The sequence below is a fragment of the Musca vetustissima genome, unplaced genomic scaffold, assembly GCF_032173495.1.
Source record: "Musca vetustissima isolate MV318-11 ecotype Yass unplaced genomic scaffold, APGP_CSIRO_Mvet_v1 utg13054, whole genome shotgun sequence".
Taxonomy (NCBI): domain Eukaryota; kingdom Metazoa; phylum Arthropoda; class Insecta; order Diptera; family Muscidae; genus Musca; species Musca vetustissima.
In genome coordinates, this window is record NW_026882742.1 from 291,600 (window position 1) to 301,937 (window position 10,338).

Below are 10,338 nucleotides of genomic sequence, written 5' to 3' on the forward strand. Positions count from 1 at the left end.
ATTCTTTGTAGACTGGTCAGGAAGCCTTTAGAAACGAGCTCGAGCTGAAGGTCAGGAAGCTTTTATAGAGGACCTGCAAGTCAGGAAGACAGGGATGCTGAAATTCTGGATGTCTTTACAGCCAATCTCGAGCAGAATTTCTCGAAGGCCTTATAGTCAAGCCAAAGGTCAGTGAGTCTTAACAGTCCATCTGATGGCCAGGAAGTCCCCTTAGTTGAGATACATTCGACGGTCTGAACGTATTTATTGTCGAACTGAAGGTCAGGATGTGTTTATCGGCGAGCTGGAGATCAGAGAGTTCTCATAGAGGAGCTCAAGCTAAAGTAATATGAGTCGTCATAGATTGAAGTTCTGGGAATCTTAGTCCATCTGGGGATTCTTATATGAACTGGAGAAGAATAAAGTATACTGAAAGATGTTTAAAGATAAGCTAAAGGAAATCATATTAGGCAATTTAAAGTTAGTTTAGGGACGACCTCGAAAGGTATTTAAAGTTCTGAAGAGATTTTTTTTAGCGTAAGCCTTTTAGACGAACGATAGGGAGCCTTTAGCCGGAAGGTCTAAATTACAGGAGGTATTCATATACGAGTATAGGATGAGGAAATCTACATTTTCACCTCAGGGAGTCTTTATAGAAAAGTTAAAGTTTTGTTGGATGATAGAAGGACCAGTGCGTCTACACAGAAGAGTTGAATGACTAGGGAGTCGTTATGGAGAAGCTAGCGGTGATCAGAACGATCCAGAAAATCACTGTAGATTATCTGAAGAACCTGAGAGTTCATATCGCCAAACTGAAGAGTCAGGGAATTCCTATAGGCAATCTGATGGATGAGGGCGAAATGAATGATCATATAGGTTTGAAGTCAACGAACCAAGCGAACTGAATGACCAGAATAGCTTAATAGAGAAGCTGAAACCCAGAAATGTTATAGACAACCTGAAAAGGGATCTTTTCAAACTATAAACGTTTACAAACGGGTAGCTTCTATAAACGGAATAATCTATATATATAAAAGAGCTTAGTGTTAAGTGAGTGAGTGACTGACAGATCATCGCCCAGACGAAACGGCTAAAGCTAGAAGCTTGAAATTTTGAGTGTGGGTTGGTGTTGGTGTGTAGGCGTGAGATAAGGCTGGGTTTTTGGATATTCGAACTAGAAGGGTACGAAAAGTACTAAAATGTACCAAATATGGTACCCTTTGTATTAGGCGAACGGGAAGAGCTAGAATTCTGAAATTTGGAATGTGGGTCACTGATGTAAAGTTAGGAAGATGTACAAAAGCGTTCTTGGAAATTCGTACTAGAACGGTACGAAAAGTACTAAAAAGTACTAAATGTGATACCATTTGCATTTGGCGAACCGGTAGAGCTAGAACTCTGAAATTTGGATTGTGGTCGCTGAGTGTAGGATAGATGTACCAACGGGTTTTTGGAAATGCGAAATAGAAGGGTACGAAAAGTACTAAAATGTACTTAATTTTGTACAATTTCGTAGCATGTGAATTGATAGAGCTAAAAACTTGAAATTTGGAATGCGACTTAGGGATGAGATGTAGAGTCTATTTAAGGAGATGGTTTTGAAAGCGTGTACTCATGTGTACGAAAAGTACTATATGATACTATATTTGGTACAAATTTAATTTGGAGATACAAATCGAGCTGGAATCCTGAAATTTGAAATTAACATTAGGAGTTGGACATCTGAGTGTAGAATTGGGAATGTACGTAGTTTTGGAATTTTTTTACCCAGTTTCAGTAATTTATATTCATGTTAAGTGGGACGTTTTGGAAATTCGTACTACTGTGTACTAAATTTGGTACAATTTGAATTGTGAGTGAACCGAAAGAGTTGTAATCCTGAAACTTGGATTTAGCATCTCTGTTTAGGGTAAGTAAGAAGTTTTCGAAATTCGTACTACTGTGTACTAAATTTGGTACAATTTGAATTGTGAGTGAACCGAAAGAGTTGTAATCCTGAAACTTGGATTTAGCATCTCTGTTTAGGGTAAGTAAGAAGTGTTCGAAATTCGTACTACTGTGTACTAAATATCGTACAATTTGAACTGTAGGTGAACCGATAGAGTTGGAATCCAGAAACTTGGATTTAGGATCACTGTGAGGGTGTAGGATTGGGGTCTGTAGGAAGTTTTGGAAATTCGTACTACAGTGTACTAAATTTGGTACAAATTGAATTGTGGATGAATCGATAGAGTTGGAATCTTGAAACTTTGATTTAGGATCACTGTGGGGGTGTAGAATTGGGGTATGTAGGAAGTTTTGGAAATTCGTACTACATTGTAGTAAATTTGGTACAAATTGAATTGTGGATGAACCGATAGAGTTGGAATCCTGAAACTTGGATTTAGGATCACTGTGGGGGTGTAGAATTGGGGTATGTAGGAAGTTTTGGAAATTGGTACTACTATGTACTAAATTTGGTACAATTTGAATTGAGGGTGAACCGATAGAGTTGGAATCCTGAAACTTGGATATAGGATCACTGTGGGGGTGTAGGATTGGGGTCTGTAGGAAGTTTTGGAAATTCATAGTACTGTGTACTAAATTTGGTACAATTTGAATTGGGGGTGAACCGATAGAGTTGGAATCCTGAAACTTGGATTTAGGATCACTGTGAGGGTGTAGGATTGGGGTCTGTAGGAAGTTTTGGAAATTCGTACTACAGTGTACTAAATTTGGTACAAATTGAATTGGGGATAAACCGATGGAGTTGGAATCCTGAAACTTGGATTTAGGATCACTGTGGGGGTGTAGGATTGGGGTATGTAGGAAGTTTTGGAAATTGGTACTACTATGTACTTAATTTGGTACAATTTGAATTGAGGGTGAACCGATAGAGTTGGAATCCTAAAACTTGGATTTAGGATCACGGTGGGTTTGTAGGATTGGGGTATGTAGGAAGTTTTGGAAATTCATAGTACTGTGTACTAAATTTGGTACAAATTGAATTGGGGATAAACCGATGGAGTTGGAATCCTGAAACTTGGATTTAGGATCACTGTGGGGGTGTAGGATTGGGGTATGTAGGAAGTTTTGGAAATTGGTACTACTATGTACTTAATTTGGTACAATTTGAATTGAGGGTGAACCGATAGAGTTGGAATCCTAAAACTTGGATTTAGGATCATTGTGGGGGTGTAGGATTGGGGTATGTAGGATGTTTTGGAAATTGGTACTACTGTGTACTAAATGTGGTACAATTTTAATTGTGGGCGAACAGATAGAGTTGGAATCCTGAAACTTGGTGTTAGGATCACTGTGGTGGTGTAGGATTGAGGTAAGTAGGAGGTTTTGGAAATTCGTACTACTGTGTACTAAATTTGGTACAATTTGAATTGTGAGTGAACCGATAGAGTTGTAATCCTGAAACTTGGATTTAGGGTCACCGTGGGGTTGTAGGGTTAGGGTAAGTTGGAGGTTTTGGAAATTCATACTACTGTGTGCCAAATTTGGTACAATTTGGATTGTGAGTGAACCGATAGCGTTGGAATTCTGAAACTTGGAATTAGGATCTCTGTGAAGTGTAGGTTTGGGTTAAGTAGGAAGTTTTGGAAATTCATACTACAGTGTACAGTCATTATGGGGGTGTAGGATCGGGGTATGCAGGAAGTTTTGTTGGAAGTAGAAGGGTACGAAAAGTACTAAAATGTACCAAATATGGTACCCTTTTTATTAGCGAACGGGAAGAGCTAGAATTCTGAAATTTGGAATGTTGGTCACTGATGGAAAGTTAGAATGATGTGCAAAGGGTTTTTGGAAATTCGACCTATAAGTGTACTAAAGGTACTAAACTTTACTGAATTTACTTCCTGTTGTATATATATTGAACATATATAGCATGAATCTTGACATATGAAATGGAATACTGGTTGGGAAGTAGTGTTGATGTACGGAAATAAGTACATTCGTACTTATGTGTATAAAAAGTGTAAAATGGTACTAAATTTCGTACTATTTACATTCAGTTGAGTGTGTAGAGATGGAATCTTGATAATCGGAATTAGCTTTAAAAAATCGTACTTATTTGTACGAAAAGTACTAAATGGTACTAAATTTGGTGGAAGTTGGATTTAGGTGAACAGACAGAGCTGAAGTCTTCAAATTGGGAATTAAAATGACTGTTGGAATGTAGGACTGAGGTAGATTATGAAATTCGTACTTATTGGTACGAAAGGTACTATATGGTACTAAATTTAGTACAATTTGGATTTTGCTTGAAAGGATAGAACTGAAAACCTGAAATTTGGAATTAAGATTTCTGTTGAAGATTGAGCTATAGAGACATCTTTGGAAACTCGTATTTATGTGTACGAAAAGTACTAAACGGCACTAGATGGATTTGGGTGAACGGAGAGAGCTGGAAACCCATAATTTGGACTAATGGTTGATGTTTGAATATAGAATTGAGATATGGAAGCATAGTACCTATGTGTACTAAATAGTACTATATTTCGTACAACTTGATTATGTGTGAACGGATAGAGCTGGACTCCCGAATTTTTTAATTAAAATTACTGTTGGAGTGTAAGATTGACATAGTTTAGGAAATTGTTAATTATAGAAACAAAAAGTACAAAATGGGTCCGGAAATCTTACAAATGTGTGAACGGTAGGGCTGTATTCTAAAATTTTGAATTAATATTACAGTTTGAGTGCAGAATTGAGATATGTCGGTAATTTTTTAAAATTCGTCATTATGTGTACTAAATGGTAAAAAATTGGTACAATTTTGATTCGAGTTAACGGATAGAGATAGTAAACGTAAATTTGTAATTAAAATTGCAAGATTAAGGAAGTATTGGAATTTCGTACTTATGGATACGAGAAGACCTAATTGGTACTAAATATGGTACAATTCGTTTTGTGTGAGCGGGAATCCTAATATTTGGACTTAAAAATAATTTGGAACAATTTGGACTTTGGTGGAAGTAAGATTAGGATTGATGGATTGATGTAGTTTTAGAAATTCTTACCTATGAGTATGAGAATTACTAAATGGTACTAAATTTGAAGCAATTTGGATTTGGTTGAATCTTGAGATTTGGAACTTAGATTACTGTTGAAGTGTAGTATTGAGCTATGGAGACAACTTTGGAAACTCGAATTTATGTGTACCAATAGTATAGAATAGAAAATTCACTAAACTTGGATAACGGAGAGAGCTGGAAACCTAAAATTTAGAATGTTGGTCATTGACAGAGAGTTAGAAAGAAGGACCAAAGGGTTTTTGGTACCAAATTTAGTGGAGGTGACGGTGTTCGAAAAGTTCTAAATGGAATTACATGTGGAACCTGTACGTTTTTGCTAAAGTGTGGATTTCGGAAAATAGTGCTTATGTGTATGAAGAGTAATTAATGGTAATAAACTTGATATTAAATGTAGGAATAGAGGTGGAATTCAGAACTATAGTACAACTAATTATACGGTATTCACCATTTCCATATGAAATATTTTTTTATTCCCTTTCCGCATACGAAGTAGCGGGTACTTTGCATATGGTGGTGTAAGAGTGTGTGTATTAAATGGGTAATACCCAAATATTACTGTGGTGAGTTGTTGTGGTGTCATTGTCCTTCGTTTATTCAGTTAAGCACTTTTGACTTCCTGTTTATTAATACTTAACAACGAGGTTCATTATCCATTGGCCGGTAGTTTGTTTTTCCTTTCCGTTTTTCTTGGCATCTTTCGGAAGTGCTGTCCTTCTTGGCATTGGCAAAAAAAGGGTTTACGTGATAAAACTATTGTTTTGTAACACATTTCAATTTATTCCTATTCCATGCTTGTTATGCAGCAGGAATCTATTTGTGATATGTTCTTGGGTTGAATACCAACAATTTTTTTTATAAAGGGTGAAGATTATATTTTGAAAAGGGTTATTTTAATTACAACTCTATTGCTTTTTTTTTTTTTTTTTTTTTTTTGAAAAAATAGATTTTGTTTCCCACGAAAAATAGTCGTAAATATTGTTCGGGAATTATACGCAATTGGAACATTTAAAATCAGATGTTAATAATTGATTCCATAGAGAATTGCCAAAAATTGAATTCTTGTTTCGGTGCTACTGTGTGTCTTTTCCTACAGGAAATTCTAATGTACAGAATTTGGTATCATTCCTTACATATGATGATAGAAGATTTTTATACGTATTTAATATGAAAGACAACTATGAAATAGCATATAGGCCAGCCTTAAGATTTATGTAGGAAAATAAAATCCACAGGTATTCCATAGGCAAGTGAAGAAAACCTCTATAGCATAGGTAAAATGCAGGATGACTTTACAGAAGAAGATCCTAAGATCCTAATAAAAGATCCTTATCCCCACTACAAAGACTCCCTGAAATTCAATCTATAAAGACTCATATTCCTTAAGCTTGAACTCCTCTATGAGAGCTCTCAGATGTCTATAATCACATTCAGTTCAACTGTAAATACTATCAGTTCGACTGTATAAAAAAGAGTTTTCCTGGCCATCAATTTGACTATTAAGTCTCCCTGGCCTTTAGCTTGACTATAAGACCTTCGAGAAATTTTACTCGAGCTTGTCTATAAAGACTCCCAGCCATTCAGTATGAATATAAAGGCTCCCTGACTGTCAGTTTGTTTATAAAAACATTCTGACCTTCAGATCGAGCTCAACTATAAGGACTCTCTGAACTTCCTGGGAATGGTCGTATTTGTGCTGAAACTAGAGAGTTAAAAAAAAGATCCTAAACCTAAAGGATGGGAATTTTTATAGGCAAGCTGAAGCAAATGAAAGATCTGAAGAGTCTCAGAGTCGGATAGAGTACCAATGAGTCTTTATTGACAAGCATACGAAATTTTACGACCTGGATGGTCAGCAAATTGATAAGGACATGCTGAAAGACAGGAAACCATTATAGACGGCCTGGCGTGTGAACATTTATGGATAGAAGGCTGAATCGTTGGCCTGGATGGTAAATACAGGCGATCAAGAGGGCCAGGGTAATTGTAAAGCTACTGGGTATCAGGGATGAAATTAAGAAGCACCTATGAACCAAAGTGTCTATAAATACGACCTAAAGAGGAGAACTGAAGATTCAGTAAGTCTAACTGGGTGAACTGAAGGTCAATGCCGTCTCTGAAGAAGCTGAAGAACAATGGGTCTATATAAATGAGCTGGAGTTGTTTTCTGAAGGTGAGTTCCTATTGATCTGCTCAAGGACAAAGAATCTGAAATGTCAATGAAAACTTAATGGATTACCTGAATTGTCAGAGAGTCTCTGTAGATTATCTGGATGCCCTACAAAGACAAGGGACAGAGAGTGTTAACAGATGGACTCAGACAAATTATATTATTTCTTTTCCGTTAAAAATGATCGGAAAACTGGAGAGCCATTAAAGCAGAACTGAAAATAGAGCTAATGATTTGGCAAGCCTTTGTGAACAAAATAAAGGACAAGACCACTCTCTAAAGAAGCTGATGTAACAGTGGATCTCTATGGCCAAGGTGAACTTAATTTCTGAAGACGAGCTACAAGAACAAGAAAGGGTCTTCCGTAGAACTGACAAAAATTTTATAGACGAATTCAAGTGCAAGGGAATTTCTACAGAAGAGCTAAGTATCCAGTGTGTCCAGGGACTCTCTATAGATAAGCTGAAGTCCATATAGTCTAACTGAAAATCCTACCAGTCTCCATCGCCTAGCTGAAGATCAGTTGGTCACAATACGAGGCAGTCTGTGGTCTTCATAGACGAGCAGAGAATCCTGATATTCTACACTTACTAAACCTCGATACCAAAAATATATACTCCAATTGTGAGTTATTGCATTATCTGATCAATAATACCGATAATAAAACCGATTGCAAAGCGCTTTAATTTTTTTTTTTTTAATACCAATCGATATTAGATTCTGTAAAATCTATCCTATATTATTTACTCCAACCCCCATCAAAAAAAAAAGTTGGACTATACCAGTATGTAAATCATTGTAGAGATTATTTGGTTGTCCTCTCTATGAAAATTCCAACTGGTCTGCAGCTCAACTATAAATAGTCACTTACTTTAGCCCGATCATTGATTTCAATACACTGGACTTTAAACTGTATATAAGGATTATCCGCTCCTCAGGTCTTTTAAAATTATTCCAGGCCTGAATCTCGTATGTTATGTGCCTCTGGCCCTAAGACAGTCTATAAACACTATGTTTCCAAGTTTTTCATAGACAATTTGGCCTTAGCCACGCCTGTTAAGCTTATCTAAAGCATCTTTCGCATCTTTCTTTCCATAATGAAATTGAAAGTCTTTTTCATGGCCCATATTTTATTAGATAAGATTAATCTCTCGCTATCACATATCAACTACGGCTGATAATTGTCAATTCACTTAATGAATTCTTTTATGTTCAACTCATGTCCTTACAACTTGTCTAAATTTTTTTAGGCACAAACCAATTCATATTTTAGTTTATGTTGTCCCTTTTTCTATACATTTCAATTCAAAAAATCGAACAAAATATCCATATCAAATGTCCATCGATTTATCTCATTTTACAAGGACCTATTCGTTCATTCATTCATTCTTTTATTTATAACTGTCTGTCAATGCTATTGGTCGTGAATGGATCATTGATTCGGATGGCTTTTTGAAAAGTTGAAGTTTATTGTAGCAATTGTGTGTCATTTATATCAACCCTTTTTTGCGACTTTTTTCGACAGTTTTGTATTCGCCATCATCTCATCCCCAGGGGAGTGATTTTTAACACCATCCCTTTGGCGGGGGATGTCAACCACTGAATTGTTGCCGTTGACTTGATAATGAATAGCCTGTAATCATGTAACCATTATGAGTGAATTTACATTTTAGCTGACAAAATGAAACCAAAAAAAAAAAATAAATAACTACTGTCGAACTTCGCTAAAGCGGACGCAATAGATATATACGAATTTGTAATCCCTTTTAATATCGATGATTCATTTTATCCAAAGAAGACCGTACATTTGGGGTAGAGGGTGGGGAAGGAAAAATTGAATGGCATGTATGAATGTTCGGTTATTATGTTTGTCTGTTGCTCAATATTGTCACAGCTCAAATTACATAACTATCAAATGGAAAGTGACACATACGATGTCACTGATGATTGTCAGCACTTTCCGCACCCAAATTTCTATGCTATTATCACCAACCGTACGAAGCAATTTCTTCTAATGACATATATCATTTAAATTTATGAGGCGAAAACATACCTCACAAATGTTTACTTTACGAGAAAGCATTAAAAATCAATATCTAGGCTACGCAGGAGGTTATACAGATGAACTGCAGGGTGAGAGAATTTCAGGTTGTGATTTCTATATAGGCGAAATGAAGGACATAGCAATCCTAATAGACGAGATGAAGGAAATATGAAGCCCAGGGAGTATCTATTGAAGGTCTGAAGGAAAAACGAAATTTTCTAAAGACGAACTGAAGTCTACGAAGTGTTATAGACGAGGTGAATACCTCGAAATCTTAATAGGTAAGCTGATGACAAGAATGTCTCGAAAAGATGAGCTGGAATGCAAGAAGTCATTATAGACAAACTAAAAGACAGGATGTCTCCGTGGGGAAGCTGAATGGCAATAAGAACTGAAGGCCAGGGAATTTCTATAGAAAATGTGAGGCCCACAGAGTCTATGAAGACTAACTGAAGGCCAGGGAGTCTTTATAGATAAACTGCAGGCCATTGAGGGTTCATAGTGAGCTTTAAAGTTCAGAGACAAGATGGATTAGCTATGGAAGTGCTGTAGGCTATGAGAGACTATGTAGACGAAACGAAGAAAGTCTCTATAGATCAGCTGAAGGCTATGAAATCTTTACAGACGAGCTGAAGCCTGGAAGTCTCTATACGAGATATCAAACTTATGCCAGACTCCCTGGTAGCGGATCTGAAGGAAGTCTCTACAGACGAGGTGAAGACGACAACGTTTTATAGACGAGTTGAAGGAATTCTCTGAAGTTAGTCTCTATAGCCTGAGGGAGTCTCCATGGCCGTGCAGAGCTTAGGAGTCTCTATAGATTAGCTTATGATCTTGGAGCCTTCGTAGAAGCTCAAGGAGACTTCAGAGATTATTTGAAGTTCTGGGTGTCTTCATGGATGAGCAGAGTTCTCGGATTCTTCACAGTCGAGCTAAAGCTCACAGAGTCTTCATAGACGAACTGTAGCTCGGGAGCTTTTATGGACGTTCAGAAGCTCTCAATGTCTTCACAGACGAGCTCTGGGAATCTCTATAGACTACCTGAGGTAGTTTTCATAGAGCTAATGCTCTTGGAAAATTCATGGACGTGCAGAAGCTCTCAGAATTTTCTCAGTGGAGCT